This window comes from Macaca thibetana, chromosome 7 (genome assembly GCF_024542745.1).
Source record: "Macaca thibetana thibetana isolate TM-01 chromosome 7, ASM2454274v1, whole genome shotgun sequence".
Lineage (NCBI taxonomy): Eukaryota > Metazoa > Chordata > Mammalia > Primates > Cercopithecidae > Macaca > Macaca thibetana.
In genome coordinates, this window is record NC_065584.1 from 93,611,472 (window position 1) to 93,630,439 (window position 18,968).

The following is an 18,968-nucleotide window of genomic DNA, read 5'->3' on the forward strand; positions in this document are numbered from 1 at the left end:
CATGTGTGTGTGTGTGTGCGCGCGCGCCTTAGGCATGTCACCTCACCTCTTTGAGCCACTCTAAGTCATTAAGAAAGTGGGAATATTACACCCTTATAAGGTGGTGGAAAGCATTATGGGACGTGGTGGAAGTGAAGCTTTCTACATATTAATAGATACCCAGAAAAAGATTTTTAGTATTAAAAGTAAGAACTAACACATGCTGCAACAATTTTAAAAATTGATGACAAATCTTAAGATGTGAAAATTACATATTTAGGTCTCTTATTCATTAAACATCTCCAACTGGAGCTTTGAGAGTCAGGACTCTACATCCATAAAATCAATTATAAAAGGAAAAAGTATTAATAACGTGTATTGAGTGCTTACATATGCTAGATAGCTTTAGGGACACTGGCTTATTTAATCCCTAGGGCATCTCAACTTTAGTGGGTTCTTTGAAGTCAGAGGCTGTGCTGTTTTTTATTCATCTAGGTATTGCTAGTCCGTGAAATAGTTCCTAACAGAGTAGAAGCCTCTTGTTACTATCAAAGGCCTCTCTGTTCCATATTCTGCACTCAGAACCATACATATCCTATTCAGTCATCTCAAGAACTCTGTGAGTTAAGCATTGCCGCATTTTGTAGATGGGAAAACCGCAGGGAAAGTAAAGGAGCTCCTGCAAATCACACCTTCAGTAGTCAATGGCGATGAAACTTGAGGACCTGATTCAATTCGCCAAATGATCTCCATTCACCGAAAGAGAAAACGGAAGCAAAGAGAGGTGAAGTAACTTTCCCAGACTCACACCGTGAATACATTGGCAGATCCAAGATCTAGATCAGGTTTACCCAGTCCTGGTATCTATGCCGTCCTTCTCCACGGCAGCTCAGGAAGGCAACGGGCTCTCATTTTAAAAGCGGTCATCTAATTTCAGGCTTTAATTCCACACTTTGTATGAGCAGATCTAGCCTTAGTAATCTTTATCAGTTTGTGAAAAAGTTTATATAATATAGTCTTTGCCATTTTTATGTGTGTGGAAATTTAGAGATCTCTTTGAACCTTTACAGGCGACTAAACATCGCATTCCCAGACAGCACAGGGTGTGTTGGAAACAAAATTTCAAAAATAAAATCTGTTTTCTTCAACAATTTTTAGACAAGACCAAATGAGAACCATTTCTAGAATACTTTGTTTATCTGCTTTTATCTTATTGTGAAAATGTTAATTTTTTGGTATGGAACATTAATTCCATAAATACTGATTTTACATGTAAATAAAATTATATTTCAGATTCATACAGAAATTTACAATTTAAATAATGTGAATTATTTTATAAAAATTGACATTTTGAGACAAAATACATCTGTTTTTAACCTTGGTTTAGTATCTCCAGTTTCCTTTGTGGGTGTGTGTATGTGTGCATTTACATGTGCATATGTACATATGTGTGTGTACATATATCTTCGATTACTGAAAATTGACAGAATGATGACAACAGTCTGTAATAGGAGGAAAGTTGGTAAGTTTGGTTATTTCCTATCTATTGCAATTAAGAAATAAAATCAGTGTACTTTATATTGCTGCTGATTGTATAGCAAGGTTTTTAATGCATATCCATTTCTTTCAGTCAAAGGCCCAAATAAGGTTTCCCAAACCGATAACATTAAAGAAACTGTGTCCTACTGATATTTGGTCTATAGTTAGGAAGGTTCCCCAAAGTCCTAAAGCATACTTTGGAATATTAACCGCTGTTGATGTAAAGTACCAGGATCCTGAGTTCACAAGGTAGTCCTAATCCACATCCTCTTCATCAGCTACTGTCCTCTCGGTTTTCAAGGCACCTTTATCCCAAGTCTCCCCTCTGAGTGTTGCTCTCAACCCCACCAATGAAACGTATGGTTTACCCAGGAGTGGGTAAACCTGATCTAGAGGAGAGGACTTATGCTAAAGTACTTACTTTTGCAAAGAAATGGCATTAAGAAACCAAAGGCCAGCAATAAATACACTGTAAACATAATTGAAGTTGGCATACTAGAAAAAATGAGTGTGTTTCATGTGAAAATTTAAAATGATAATTCCAGTATACTTATGCAGGTATTAAAGCATATGAAAAGGAATTCTAGACAAATCTAAGTCAAAGATGCTTAATTGCAGAGGATATTAAAGGCACAATTCCTAATAGATAAGAAATAAACAAAAATATCCTAGCAAAGAAGCTGTAAATATCAGGAGGTTGTTAAGTTTGTGATTGTTGAATGGATTTTGCATTCATATTTCTAGAGAGACCAATGACTACCAAGGAGCACACTGTTCCTTACCCCATCCTACCACTTAACATGTCTTCATTGTGTTTTTAAATACCCAGCCCATCCTCATACAGCCTCTTACTTTAGGAAGGCTGAGCCCTTCAGCTGTGGGCCTGTTTGCTCCAAGGACATTTTAATTCCATTTCCAAATTAGCTAAAGATTGAACATTTGATTCAATTCTGGATAATGAGTTGCTAGAAGTTGGGGAGAAGTTTTCCTCATTCTTAGAGAAGTTAAGGGAGATTAGTTCACCTCTCTCCATCACCAACATATACAAAAAATCATGTGCAAGGCTGATAACTATTATCACAAGCCATCACAGTATATAGGTTTAGGGCAAAGTTAAACTCTTTGTAGAGCAAAGCAGTGAAAAGGGAAGATTCTGGGTACAGACAACATTAAGTCTTCTCATCATGAACCTCCTCTTAGATGAACTTATAGTTTCCATTTTTTACTGTTTCAACCTGTGTGAGCTGTTTTTCTGTAGGCATAATTAAAAGCATCCTAAATGATCCATGCTGAGCTATTCCAGAAAAATTGCATAATAACTTTATTAATTAAGACTCTGTGGGATGCTGAGACAGGTGTATCACCTGAGCTCAGAAGTTCAAGACTAGCCTGGGAAATGTGGCAAAATCCCACCTCTGCAAATAAAATACAAAAATTAGCATGACATGGTGGCACACGCCTGTAGTCCCAGCTACTAGGCAGGCTGAGGTGGGAGGATCACTTGAGCACAGCAGGTCGAGGTTCCAGTGAGCCATAGTCATACCACTGCACTCCAGCCTGGGTGACAGAGTGAGAGCTTGTCTCAAAAAATAAACAAACAAACAAATAAATAAAGTTTTAAGTTTCTAAAAAAAGAATCTGACATACTCCTCTAACGCTGTTTTCCTATATATTTGGTTGCTTATCATTGACTGGCTTTTCATATGTCAACACTTTTGTCATATAATTTTCCGTAGAGCTAGTAGAATCATTTTTCCTCTACCGTGGTTGACTGAAGTTTTCTTTTTCTACTGATAGATGGGAAAACTATCCTTCAGCTTCATAACTTGGTATATGGAAACTTTTAAATAAATATATTTATTAAGTTGGGAGCAGTTGCTCATGCCTGTAATCCCAGCACTTTGGGAGGCCGAGGAGGGTAGATCATGAGGTCAAGGGATCAAGACTATCCTGGCCAACATGGTAAAATCCTGTCTCTACTAAAAACACAAAAATTAGCCAGGCGTGGTGGTGGGCACCTGTAATCCCAGCTACTTGGGAGGCTAGACTTGCTTGATTCTCCTCGGGAGGCTAGAATCGCTTGATTCTTCTCTGTGGGGAGGTGGAGGTTGCAGTGAGCTGAGACTGTGCCACTACACTCCAGCCTAGCGACATACTGAGACTCGGTCTCAAAAAACTAATAATAATAATAAAAATAAATATATTTATTGAAGTACAACCTACATATAGAAAATTGCAGAAAGCAGAGCAGTGCAGCTGGATGACTTTTCACAAGGTGAGTGCCTCCAAGAAACCACCACCCAGATAAAAAAAAAAATTGAAGTTTTATTAACACCCTGAGAGCTTCCTCATGTACCTTCCTAGTCACTAACTCACTCTCCTAGCCAAAAGCACCAGTATCATAATGACTAACACCATAGATTCATGCTGCTGCTGCTGTTGCTGCTGCTGCTGCTGCTACTGCTATGTGTGTATGTGTGTGTGTGTGTGTGTGTGTGTGTGTATGTGTGTGTGTAGAGTTGGGGGGTTTTGCTTGGTTGCCCAGCCTGGTCTCGAATTCTTGGATTTAAATGATTCTCCCACCCTGGAGCCCTCAAAGAACTGGGATTGCAGGCATGAGCCACTGCACCTGGCTTGCTTATTTTTAAATTTTATGTAAATAGACTCACACTTGATGTATCCTTTTGAATAATACAAAGTATGTGTTCTAATTTTTCTGACTACCTTTAGTTAAATATTATGGTGGTGGTATTCTTCCACTGTAGTTTATTTTAGTTGCCGTATAGTATTTTGCTGCATGACCATAGAATTAATTGCTTTTCAGTTCTACTGTTTTTGTATCAGAGTTAAGTTAGTCTTTTAAAACAAGTTGTTTCCCTTGTATGATTTTATATTCTTTAAAGGAGTTTGCATAAGATATTATTTTTTCCTTAAATGTTTGACAGAAATTAATGGTGGAGCTACCTTGTCCTAGAGTTTTAATTGATGGATAGCTTTCAATAACATATTTGATATATTTAATAATGCTTGTAATTCCTCTTTCAACAGATTTGCAAAGCTGTGTATGTTTTCCTAGGCATTTGCTAAGAAATATAACTGATCAATATCATTGGCATAAAATATTTTAAAAATCTCAATATTTACTAATATTAATATATTTCTCCCATTCCTGATTTTGGTAATTAGCTTTTTCTTACTTTTTAGTCCAGCAGTCTAAAAAATTGAGATGTTAAACTTTGATATTTTTCTCTATTTTTTCCTATTTTGTTAACATAGTTATGTTCTTAATATTGCTTTCTTCTTTTTACTTTTTTTTTGGAAATTTAGTTGAGTCTTCTGATTATAACTTCTTCAGAGGACACTTGCATGAACAATTTTCAGCCACTCTTTTTTTTCTAATATATAATTTTAAGACTATTATTTACCTTTATCTACTGTTTAAGTTGAATGCCTCCTTTCTTTTCTTTTTCTTTTTTTTTTTTTTTTTTTTTTTTTTTTTTTTTTTGAGAGATGGAGTCTCGTTCTGTCACCCAGGCTGGAGTGCAGTGGTGTGATCTCGGCTCACTGCAACCTCCACCTCCTGGGTTCAAGCAATTCTCCTGCCTCAGCCTCCTGAGTAGCTGGGATTACAGGTGTGTACCACCATGCCTGGCGAATTTTTGTATTTTTAGTAGAGACAGGGTTTCACCACATTTGCCTGGCTGGTTTCAAACTCCTGACCTCAAATGATCCATCCTCTTCAACCTCCCAAAGTGCTGGGATTACAGGCATGAGTTACCGCACCTGGCCTGAATCCCTTCTTTTGAAAAGTTGCATTTCTATTGTCACTCAGCAGAAAACATTCACTCATATGCATCACAAATTCTTTGACCCACAGATTCTTTAGAGGTATACTGATGAATATTCAAATATTAGAGCTTTTCCTCTTTTTCTATTGACTTTTAGCATTATTAATATAATTACACTATGAGTACAGAATATACTTTCTAAAATTTCAAAACTTAGAAATTTGTTGAGTTATTTTATGGCTTAGCATATGGTGATTTTGTTAAATGTCTTATGTGTATTTGAAAAGATTATATATGCATAAGGTATTGAATGCAGATTTCTATCTACGTAAATAAGGTTAAGTCTGAAAATCGTAATCCAAATAATCTATATTCTTATTAATTTTTTGTCTATTTCTTCTAACAGTTGCTCAATGAGATGTATAAAATCATACACTGTTTCTTTTTGTTTGCCTTTTGTTTGTTTATGCAATCAGTATTGTCATCAGTTTAAAATAATGAGTTATAAAATAGTATTTGCAAGCCTCATGGTAATCTCAAATTTAAAAAGAAAAAACATACAATGGATACACAAAAAATAAAAATCAAGAAAGTAAATCACACCACCAGAGAAAATCACGTTCACTAAGAAGAAGACAGGAGGGAAGAAAAGAAGGAAGTGAAGACCACAAAACAACCAGAAAAAAATTAACAAAATGAAAGGAGTAAGTCCTTACTTATCAGTAATAATGTTGAATGTAAATGGACTAAATTCTCCAAATGAAAGTCATAGATTGGCTGAATGGATTTAAAAAAAAGACTCAGTGATCTATTGCCTACAAGAAACATACTTCACCTATAAGGACACACATAGACAAAATAAAGGGATAGAAAAAGATACTCCATGCCAGTGGAAACTAAGAAAGAGTAGGATTAGCTATACTTATAACAGACAAAACAGATTTCAAGATAAAAAAACTGTAAGAAGAGACCAAGAAAGTCATTATATGATAAGGGGGTCAATTCAGCAAGAGGATATGACAATTGTAAATATTTTTGCACCCAACACTGGAGCAACCAAATATATACAGCAAATGTTATTAGAGCTAAAAAGAGAGAAAGACCTGAGTACAATAATAGCTGAAGACTTCAGCATTGGATAGATCTTCCAGACAGAAAATCACCAAAAAAAATTACACTTAATCTTCACTATGGAACAGATAGGCCTAATAGGTATTTTCAAAACATTTCATTCAATTGCTGCAGAATATACATTCTTCTTCACACCACATGGATCATTCTCAAGGATAGACCATATGTTAGGTCACAAAAAAGGTCTTAAAACATTCAAGAAAATGGAAATAATGTCCAGCATCTTCTCTGACCATAATGGATAAAACTAGAAATCAATAATAGAAATTCTGGAAACTATACACAAGGAAATTAAACAATATGCTCCTGAATGACAAGTGAGTCAATGAGGAAATAAAGAAGGAAATTGAAAACTTTCTTGAAACAATCATGATGGAAACACACACAACATACCAAAACCTATGGGATACAGCTAAAGCAATACTAAGAGGAAAATTTATAGCTACTAGCACCTACATCAAAAAAGAAAACTTCAAATAAATAACATAATGATGCATCTTAAAGAACTAAAAACGGAAGAGCAAACCAAACCCAGAATTAGTTGAAGAAAAGAAATAATAAAGACCAGAGCACAAATAAATGAAATTGAAATGAAGAAAAAAAATTCAAAAGATCAATGAAGTAAAAAGTTGGTTTTTTGAAAAGATAAACAACATTGACAAATATTTAGCCAGACTAATGAGGAAAAAGAGAAGACTCAAACAAATAAAATCAGAGATGAAAAGGCAACATTACAACCAATACTGCACAAATTCAAAGGATCATTAGTGGCTACTATGAGCTACTACATGCCATTAAATTGGAAAATCTAGAGGAAAAGGATACGTTCCTAGACACATACAACCTACCAAGATTGAGCCATAAAGAAATTCAAAACTTGAACAGACTAATATCAAATAACAAGATTGAAGCCATAATAAAAAGTCTCCCAGCAAAGAAATGCCTGAGATTGGATGGCTTCACTGCTGAATTCTATAAAACATTTAAAGAACAACTAATACCAATCCTACTCAAACAATTCCAAATAATAGAGAAGAAGACTTCCAAAATCATTCCACAAGGCCATTGTTACCCTGATACCAAAACCAGATGAAAATACATCAAAAAAGAAAACTATAGGCCAATGTTCCTGATAAATGTTGATAAAAAATCCCCCCAAAATACTAGCAAATTTAACTCAACAATACTTTAAAAAGATTATTCATCATGACCAAGTAGAATTTATCTCAGGGATGCAAAGATGCAAATCAATCAATGTGATACATCATATCAACAGAATGAAGAAAAAAAACCATATGATCATTTCAATTGATGCCAAAAAATTATTTGATAAAATCAACATTCCTTCATAATATTATAAAAGCACTCATAATACCAGGTATAGAAGGAATGTACCTCAACATAATAAAAGCCGTATATGACAGACCCACAGATAGTATCATCATGAATAGGGGAAAAGTGAAAATCTTTCCTCTAAGATCTAGAACAAGAAAAGGATGCTCACTTTCACCACTGTTATTCAACATAGTATTGGAAGTCCTAGGCAGAGCAATCAGACAAGAGAAAGACACAAAGACTATCCAAATTGTAAAAGAAGAATCCACATTATCCTTCTTTGCAATTAATATGATCTTATACTTGGAAAAACCTAAAACCTCCACCAAGGAACTATTAGAACTGATAAACAAATTCAGTAAAGTTGCAGGATACAAATCAACATTCAAAAATCAGTAACATTTCTAAATGCCTACAGTGAACAATCTGAAAAAGAAATAAAAAAGTAATCTCATTTACAGTAGCCACAAATGAAATTAAATACCTATGATTTAACTTAACCAAAGAAGTAAAAGATTTCTACAAAGAAATCTATAAAACTGTAAAACACTGATTAAAGAAATTGAAAAGGACACAAAAAATTTGAAAGATATTCCATGTTTATGGATTGGTAGAATCAATATTGTTAAATGTCCATACTGCCCAAAGTTATCTACAGATTCAATACAATCCTTATCAAAATACCAATGGCATTCTTCAAAAAAAAAATTAAAAAGAATCCTAAAATTCATATGGAATCACAAAAGACCCAGAATAGCCAAAGCCATCTTGAGCAAAAAGAACAAAACTCAAGGAATCCCATTTCCTGACTTCAAATTACACCACAGAGCCATAGCCATAGTAATCAAAACAGTAAGGTACTGAAATCAAAACAGACACACATACCAATGGAACAAAATAGAGAACCTAAAAACAAATTCATACATATAAAGTGAACTCATTTTTGACAAAGGTTTCAAGAACATATGTTGGGGAACAACAACAACAACAAAAAACAGTCTCTTCAATAAATGGTGCTGGGAAAATTGGATATCCGCGTGCAAAAGAATGAAACTAGACCCTTATCTATCTCCATATACAAAAATAAAACAACAAATCAAAATGGATTAAAGACTTGATTAAAGACTTAAATCTAAGACCTCAAACTATGAAACTACTAAATGAAAACATTGGGAAAACTCTCCAAGAAGTGGGCAAAGATATCTTGAGTGACACCCCACAAGAACAGTCAACCAGAGTAAAAATGAACTAATGGGATCACATTAAGTTGAAAAGTTTCTGCTCAGCAAAGGAACCAATTAGCAAAGTGGACAACCCATAGAAGGGGAGAAAATATTAGCAAACTATCCATCTGACAAGGGATTGAGAATTAGAATATATAAGGAGTTCAAACAACTGTATAGCAAAAAAATCTAATAATCTGATTTTGAAAATGGGCAAAAGATCCAAATAGACATTTCTCAAAAGAAGACATACAAATGAGTCCAAGTGATCTCATTGTTCAGTTCCCACCTATGAGTGAGAACATGCGGTGTTTGGTTTTCTGTTCTTGTGATAGTTTGCTAAGAATGATGGTTTCCAGCTGCATCCATGTCCCTACAAAGGACACAAACTCATCCTTTTTTATGGCTGCATAGTATTCCATGGTGTATATGTGCCACATTTTCTTAATCCAATCTGTCACTGATGGACATTTGGGTTGATTCCAAGTCTTTGCTATTGTGAATAGTGCTGCAATAAACATACGTGTGCATGTGTCTTTATAGCAGCATAATTTATAATCCTTTGGGTATATATACCCAGTAATGGGATGGCTGGGTCATATGGTACATCTAGTTCTAGATCCTTGAGGAATCGCCATACTGTTTTCCATAATGGTTGAACTAGTTTACAATCCCACCAACAGTGTAAAAGTGTTCCTATTTCTCCACATCCTCTCCAGCACCTGTTGTTTCCTGACTTTTTAATGATCGCCATTCTAACTGGTGTGAGATGGTATCTCATTGTGATTTTGATTTGCATTTCTCTGATGGCCAGTGATGATGAGCATTTTTTCATGTGTCTGTTGGCTGTATGAATGTCTTCTTTTGAGAAATGTCTGTTCATATCCTTTGGGAACATCACACACCGGGGCCTATCATGGGGAGGGGGGAGGGGGGAGGGGGGAGGGATTGCATTGGGAGTTATACCTGATGTAAATGACGAGTTGATGGGTGCAGCACACCAACATGGCACAAGTATACATATGTAACAAACCTGCACGTTATGCACATGTACCCTACAACTTAAAGTATAAAAATAATAAATAAATTAAAAAAAAAAAAGAAAAAAAAAAAAAGAAAATGTGGCACATATACACCATGGAATACTATGCAGCCATAAAAAAGGATGAGTTCACGTCCTTCGTAGGGACATGGATGAATCTGGAAACCATCATTCTCAGCAAACTATCACAAGAACAGAAAACCAAACACCACATGTTCTCACTCATAGGTGGGAATTGAACAATGAGATCACTTGGACGCAGGGCAGGGAACATCACACACCAGGGCCTGTCAGGGCTAGGGGGCTGGGGGACTGGGGGAGGGATAGCATTAGGAGAAATACCTAATGTAAATGATGAGTTGATGGGTGCAGCAAACCAACATGGCACATATATACCTATGTATCAAACCTGCACATTGTACACATGTACCCTAGAACTTAAAGTATTTAAAAAAAAAAAAAAGAACCAGTAAAAAAAAAAAAGGAAGACATACAAATGGCAAACATGCATATGAAAAGTAACTGAACGTCATCAATCATCAATGAAATGCAAATTGAAAGTGCAATGAGATATCATCTCACTCCTGTTAAAATGGCTTTTATCCAAAAGATAAGCAATAACAAATGGTAGAGAGGGTATGGAGAAAAGAGTATGGGGAAAAGACCCTCATACACTATTGGTGGGAATGTAAATTAATACAACCACTATGGAGAACAGTTTGGAGGTTCCTCAAAGAACTGAAAATAAAGCTACCATACAATCCAGCAGCCCCACTGCTAGGTACATACCCAAAAGAAAGAAAATCAGGATATCTAAGAGGTATCTGGACTCCCATGTTTATTGCAACACTATTCACAATAGGCAAAGTTTAGAAGCAACCTAAGTGTCCATCAACAGATGGATTGATAAAGAAAATGTGATACATATACACAGTGGAGTATTATTCAGCCATAAAAAATAATGAGATTCAGTAATTTGCAACAACAGGGATGGAACTGAAGAATAATAAGCCAGGCACAGAAAGATAAACTTGGCATGTTCTCACTTATTTGTGGGAGCTAAATAGTAAAATAATTGAACGCATGGAGATAGAGAGTAGAAAGATGGTTACCAGAGGCTGGGAAGGATAGTGTTGGTGGTGAAGGGGATGAGGAGACGGTTAACAGATACACAAAAATAGAAAGAATAAATAAGATCTGGTATTCGATAGCACAACAGGGTGATTATAACACAGCAGGGTGACGATTACGTTACCTTGAAAATAACCAAAAGCGTATATATATTTGGATTGCTTGTAACATGAAGGGTAAGTATTTGAGGGGATGGATATCCAGTTTTCCTTGATGTGATTATTACATCATGATATTGCAGGCCTGTATCAAAGCATCTCATGTACCCCCAAAACATATATACCTACTATGTACCCACAAAAATTTAAATTTAAATTTAAATAAAATTTTACACTAACTGTAAATTATCTATTTCTCCTTTTAGCTTTATAAATTTTCATTTTTTCTTGAGACTACCATTTTAAATGCATACATATTTATAATTTTGGTATCATCCTGGTAGATTGAACCTTTTCTTATTATGAAATATTTTTGCCACAAAGTCTACATTGTTTTCTATTATGATAGCTACACTGGCATTCTTTTGTTTAGTCTTTGTGTGGCTAAATTTTCTCTTTTAATGTTTTAAACTGTACTTGTGGGTTTGTGTGTTTATACATATATCTTCTAAATCCTACACATATATGATATAAAGAAAGTTCATACATACTATTTATGTTTTTCATAGGTAGATATACATGTATAGTAGTTCATTTTGCCCAATTTGATGATCATTGTCAGAAATGTATACAATCTTTTAATTAGAGCCTCTATTTACATTTAATGTAATTTAATGTTACTATTGATAAATTTATAATTAAATTCTCCATCTTACTATTTTTCCTAATTGTCAATGTATTTTTATCTTCTCTTTCTACCATCATTTGGATGAAGCAAGCATTTTTTATCATTCTACTTTTCTCCTATGTTACAATTTTAGTTACATATTATTTTCCTTTCTTTCATTTCATTACCATAGAGATAACCACATTCATCCTTGATTTAAATGCTAATATAAATTAACGCTTACCACTTCTTAGAGAGTTTAAGTCCTTTATATATTAGGACTTCAAATAATGCAGTATTATTTTATATATTCAAAATCTATTTGAATACACGCCCTTATTTCGTGCCATTGATATTTAATTTTGTGGCTCTTCATTTCTTTCTTCATTTCCTTGTCTTAAAGTCACAGTTTTTTCTTCCTGAAAATCTCCCTTTAATAGTTCTTTTAATATATGTTCCTTGAAATAAATGATCTCCATCATATATATGTGTCAAGATATCTGTAATCTTTTTTGATGGATATAGAATTTGAGGTTAGTAGTTATTTTAAGCACTTTAAAAGTGTCATTCAATTTTCTTCTCTTTCCCATGATTTGTAATACAAAGTCAGCTGTCAACTTTACTATTGAAATTTTAAAGTAATGTGTCATTATAGTTCTTCAGCTGCTTTTAATTTTTTTTCTGTAGTTTTTATTTTTAGTCTTTTTACCTGTGATATGCTTTCACATAATTTTCTTTGTATTTATCTTGATCTATGTTTACAGTCTCTTGCAATCTATGGCTTGATGCTTTTCACCAGTTTTATAAAATTCTTGACCAATACCATTTCAAAATGTAGCCTCTACACCATTCTTTCTCCCTTATCTTTAAGGTGTTTTCAAATTTCAAGCAATTTGAATTTTCATTGCATTACAAATATGCTTGCACTCTTATATGTAATTTTTCACAGATTTTGGTCTCTGTGCTTAATATGGATCTCTTCTAGTGGACTATCTTTCAGTTAACTGGTCTTATATTCTCCTGTTTAATCTGCTATGAAACCTACTTATTCAATACTTAGTTTTAGTTATTTTATTTTTCAATGCTAGATTTTTCCCTTTGATTTATTTTCATTCTAGTTTACATGGTAAAATCATCCATTTTGGCACTCAATTGCCTAGAAAATATTTATCTGGTCACCAAATCATTTCTAAACCATTCCTATGATTCATTCCACTTTGACTTGTTCTGCTGCACCAGAAGTGAAGATCTTACAATGAAGCATTCACAGAGGCTATACTCGAAGAATGTTGACACATATTCAGGAAGACAGAGAAAAGCAGGCATGTCTAGGGAGACAAAAGCATGAATCCCTCCAACTTTGCCTGTTAAGCCCCCAAAGTGCAATGTCCATTGTCCATCAACAAACTACACAATACACATGTGTTTCATGACAACTCCCTGTCTTGTTATTCAGCCTTATCTCACACTTCTTTGTCCATTGCCCCGACACCACTGAATTCCTTTCTGTTTCTCACATATATTCAAGGTTTACTCTATTATGCAAACTTGCCCATACTCTTCTCTTTTTTAAGCCCTGAATCCCCCACTTATATGGATAAGTTGTACACATCTGTAAGGCCCCAGCTTCAAGTCCATTTCCCAGGGGATATAATCTCAGACACTCCGGATCACATTGAAAGTCCCTGTTATCAGATTTGTAATTATTTGTTTAATGATTCTCTTCCACTGATCAGTGAGGGCATGGATCACATCTGTGTTGTCCAGTGTTTTACGCCCAGTGCCTGCTGCAGGGCTTATGTCAAAGTACATAACCTTTAACTTCATAGAAAGGAAAGGAAACCAACACAAAAATCTTCCCAGGATTCAAGAAATTTTGTAAATTCTTATGAGAAACATGTTCTGATTTTAATATAAATGAAGCTAGACAGAAATTTTGAGCTGGAAGGAATTTTTTAGAAACCAACCTATGTAATCACATTACCTCACTCATAAGAAAACTGAGGACCAGAGAGCACCAGTGATCAGCAAAGAGTTGATATTAATGATGATGATGATAATAATGGCAAAATGCAAGCAATCTCAGTCAATGACAGACTAGTCCACAATGCAGAATCCCTCCTACCTACTCCAAATGTTCTCTATGATTCTCAGCAATAGTGCAACAACTCAGTGGTGGCAACTGATCATGCCAATGATCAAGAACTCAAGTCTGTAAATTTGCTTTCCTAGTAGAATTAAATCAATACTCTCTTTAAAACAGTGTCATTCTAACATGCACTTGAATAGCAATTTCAGGGGTTTTATTGTAATGAAGACATTTATTAAATCATTAGAGTGTTTTACCTGCAAGTACACAAAACCTAGCAAAAACTCTTTTCCATAATAATGAGTTTCATATGTTGCGCATAGCCCAGAGGTAAGTCAGTTCCAAGGATAATCCACTGAATTAATGATGTCATCCATGAGCCAAGTTCTTTTGGTCTTCCTGCTTTGCAAATCTTTGCACACTGGCCCTTGTCCTCACGACTTATTTTTCTTGGTTGTAATGTTACTGCAGTAGTCCCAAGCACCATATCCTAAAAGGTGGTAAAAGAGAAAAAAAAGTTTCCCATTTTAACAGCAAGAGAAGCTTTCTCAGAATCTCTACCTAAGCACTGGTCAGCACTGTGTCAGAAGCTCACTTCTGAACCAAATGCTATAAACAGGGTCATTAAATCACCACGGTCAACCTGGACAAATCAGCATTTTTTTCTTGCTTTGGAGAAGGTCAGTTTCTTGTGAAGTAGATTGTCTAAGAAGGTCGACCAGCTGATGCCAGTAGGTAATGAAAAATGCTGGCCATATTTATTTTAGACTTTTTTTTTAAACATCAGGTGATTGCCTAGTTGAGATTTGATAGGGAAAATGTTAAGTGTTTCTGATTTCTGTCAAATTTTATAAAAAGCTTTAACGATAATATTTTAACTTCCCTGTGATGTCTTAATTGCTAGTACAATACTTCCAATTGCTAAACATTTTCTAAGATCGAACATTAATTATTCAGAACTTCAACTGTATCTGCTAAATAAAATGAAAATAAGTGCAGGGGTTTTTTTTTTTGTTTGGTTGGTTGGTTTGGTTGGTTTTTTTTTTTTGTCATTACTAGCCCAACAGCTACTTCTGGGATTCTGTGTTAAAGGAACAAAGACCAACTGTTTATATGAAACTGATCGATATGAAGACACATCCAGAGGATCTGACCGTATTGGGTTAGATGAAATTAGTATGCCAGAAGCTCAAATGTTAAAAAGACAGAAGACTCAACTTCATGAGGGATTTATTAGCAGTCAGACATAGCACATTGTCCTGTACAGACATATGCTGTCTATGCTAAGCATTCTTGATGCTATCTTAATTCATAGAGGAAGAACTTATTTTGAATCTGTAAAGTTTACCACCAAGTTGAATAATTACACTGACAATTGGAAAAAAAGCTCTTAAATTTTCCATGTTCCTTTCTCATATAAAAACATTATTTTTCACCCAATCTTTCTCCTGACACCTAACCATTGTACTCCATATCAAATAAATAGATAAAAATATTAATTTCCCTCATGTCTGTCCTAGTCTATGAATGTTCATGTTTATTTATAATCATGCTGGTTCTCTTGGGCTGCAAGCCGCCTTTGGGAGAAGGTCTCTGTGTCTGTTTATTTAGTCTCTACATCACACTTAACAGAGTGTCACTTGAAAAGCTACTTTGTGATTATTATCATGAATCTAATTGTAAAAGGAAAAATTAAAATGCATTTTATACCTGTTTAAGTTAACTAAGCAGTGACTCCTCATCAGACGAAGAACATTGTTACGGGAAAAATGTGATTTTACCATTACCTTCTCACAAAGACTGACAATGAATGACAGGTTAGAGAATGAAAAGAAAATTTTAAAACTATGTGATGACTTAGCAATAACTTGATATATGTATAATGGATATATTTATAAAATCAAAATAGTTTTGAGAATATTTAAAATTAGAATATAGTGTTATATAGCATGATACAAATGTTAACAAAACATATTGTATCATCTAGAGTTGGAGGCCACAGATTTTCGTTCTGTTTCACTTGACCACAGAGGATATCAAAGAGCTCAGAACCTTTAAAGGAAGGCACATGGACAGGCATAAGAAAACAGTAGGAGTCAGGTTGCAGTATGGGGCTGCTGGTAAGAAACACAGACAGACAAGGACTCTAGATAGGAGGACTCTTAAGCAAACTACTCCAGAGCCACTACCCTAAGACATCTACTGCTCAGTTTCTGAAACTGCAACACCTCCACCATTCATCATTAACACCTCTCAGACCAAATTAAATTGTTTCTAAAATGCTCCTGTGTCTTTGAATCTCTCCTTCAACATAAAGTTCCAGATAGTTAAGCCGCCTCCAACTGAAAACAGAGAAGATACGGCCCTTTCCATTTCCGAAATGGAATCCTCCCAGAACTGACACAGCGGTGAACTTGCCCAAACCACAGAAAGCATGCAGATGCTGAGTAGCCAAGAGAATAGGAAAAGGCCACCCTGTCTGTCATCTGAGTACCAGGTCTACCTTGTTTATGCTTCGCTTAGTTGCAAATTTTTCCATATTGAAGATTTCTGGCAACCCTGTGATTAGCAACACTCCCTTAAGCCAAAGCCTAATCCAGAGCAAGGTCCTAACCCTTCTCAAATTCATGATGTCTGAGAAAGATAAGAAAACTGCAGAAGAAGAGTTTGAAACTATTGATTCGTGAGGCTTAAGAAAAGAAGCCATCTCAATAACATAAAAGTGCAAGGTGAAGAAGCAAGTGCTCATGTAGAAACTGCAGCAAGTTATCCAGGTCTAGTTAAGATAATTGGTGAAGGTGGCTACATTAAACAATATATTTTCAGTGTAGATGAACAGCCTTCTACTGGAAGATGATGCCATCTAGGACTTTCATAGCTAGAGAAGATAAGTCAATGCCTGGCTTCAAAGCTTCAAAAGACAGGCTGACTCTCTTGTTAGGAACTAATGCAGCTAGTGACTTTAAGTTGAAGTCAGTGCTCATTTATGATTCAGAAAATCTTAAGATTCTTAAGAATCATGCTGAGTCTGCTCAGCCTGTGCTCTGGAAATGAAAAACAAAACCTGAATGACAGTATCTCTGTCACAAGATGGTTTACTGAATATTTTAAGTAAATCTCCTGCTCAGGAGAAAAAGAAAGATTCCTTTCAAAATATTACTGCTCCGCACCATTTATTAAATAGGGAATCCTTTCCCCATTTCTTGTTTCTCTCAGATTTGTCAAAGATCAGATGGCTGTAGATGTGTGGTATTATTTCTGAGGACTCTGTTCTGTTCCATTGGTCTATATCTCTGTTTTGGTACCAGTACCATGCTGTTTTGGTTACTGTAGCCTTGTAGTAGAGTTTGAAGTCAGGTAGCGTGATGCCTCCAGCTTTGTTCTTTTGACTTAGGATTGTCTTGGAGATGCGGGCTCTTTTTTGGTTCCATATGAACTTTAAAGCAGTTTTTTCCAATTCTGTGAAGAAACTCGTTGGTAGCTTGATGGGGATGGCATTGAATCTATAAATAACCTTGGGCAGTATGGCCATTTTCACGATATTGATTCTTCCTATCCATGAGCATGGTATGTTCTTCCATTTGTTTGTGTCCTCTTTTATTTCACTGAGCAGTGGTTTGTAGCTCTCCTTGAAGAGGTCCTTTGGCTAGCCATAAGTAGAAAGCTGAAACTGGATCCTTTCCTTACTCCTTATACGAAAATTAATTCACATTGGATTAGATACTTAAATGTTAGACCTAATACCATAAAAACCCTAGAGGAAAACCTAGGTAGTACCATTCAGGACATAGGCATGGGCAAAGACTTCATGTCTAAAACACCAAAAGCAACGGCAGCAAAAGCCAAAATTGACAAATGGGATCTCATTAAACTAAAGAGCTTCTGCACAGCAAAAGAAACTACCATCAGAGTGAACAGGCAACCTACAGAATGGGAGAAAATTTTTGCAATCTACTCATCTGACAAAGGGCTAATATCCAGAACCTACAAAGAACTCAAGCAAATTTACAAGAAAAAAACAAATAACCCCATCAAAAAGTGGGCAAAGGATATGAACAGACATTTCTCAAAAGAAGACATTCATACAGCCAACAGACACATGAAAAAATGCTCATCATCACTGGCCATCAGAGAAATGCAAATCAAAACTACAATGAGATACCATCTCACACCAGTTAGAATGGCGATCATTAAAAAGTCAGGAAACAACAGGTGCTGGAGAGGATGTGGAGAAATAGGAACACTTTTACACTGTTGGTGGGATTGTAAACTAGTTCAACCATTATGGAAAACAGTATGGCAATTCCTCAAGGATCTAGAACTAGATGTACCATATGACCCAGCTATCCCATTACTGGGTATATACCCAAAGGATTATAAATCATGCTGCTATAAAGACACATGCACATGTATGTCTATTGTGGCACTATTCACAATAGCAAAGACTTGGAATCAACCCAAATGTCCATCAGTGACAGACTGGATTAAGAAAATGTGGCACATATACACCATGGAATACTATGCAGCCATAAAAAAGGATGAGTTTGTGTCCTTTGTAGGGACATGGATGCGACTGGAAACCATCATTCTTAGCAAACTATCACAAGAACAGAAAACCAAACACTGCATGTTCTCACTCATAGGTGGGAACTGAACAATGAGATCACTTGGACTCGGGAAGGGGAACATCACACACCGGGGCCTATCATGGGGAGGGGGAAGGGGGAGGGATTGCATTGGCAGTTATACCTGATGTAAATGACGAGTTGATGGGTGCTGACGAGTTGATGGGTGCAGCACAGCAACATGGCACAAGTATACATATGTAATAAACCTGCACGTTATGCACATATACCCTAGAACTTAAAGTATAATAATAATAATAAATAAACAAACAAACAAACAAACAAAAAATATTACTGCTCATTGACAAAGCACCTGATCAT

At 35.4% G+C, this 18,968-nt stretch overlaps 1 long non-coding RNA gene across 2 annotated transcripts in view; it reads left to right on the top strand.

Annotated features, from left to right (window-relative positions):
* Positions 1 to 623: 623 nt before the first annotated feature.
* Positions 624 to 18,968, top strand: part of LOC126959376 (uncharacterized) — a 55,989-nt gene continuing 37,644 nt past the window's right edge. For both annotated transcript variants that reach the window (XR_007727512.1, XR_007727511.1), the window contains exon 1: positions 624 to 763. This is a non-coding gene — a long non-coding RNA (uncharacterized LOC126959376). The remainder of the gene's footprint in view (positions 764 to 18,968) is intronic.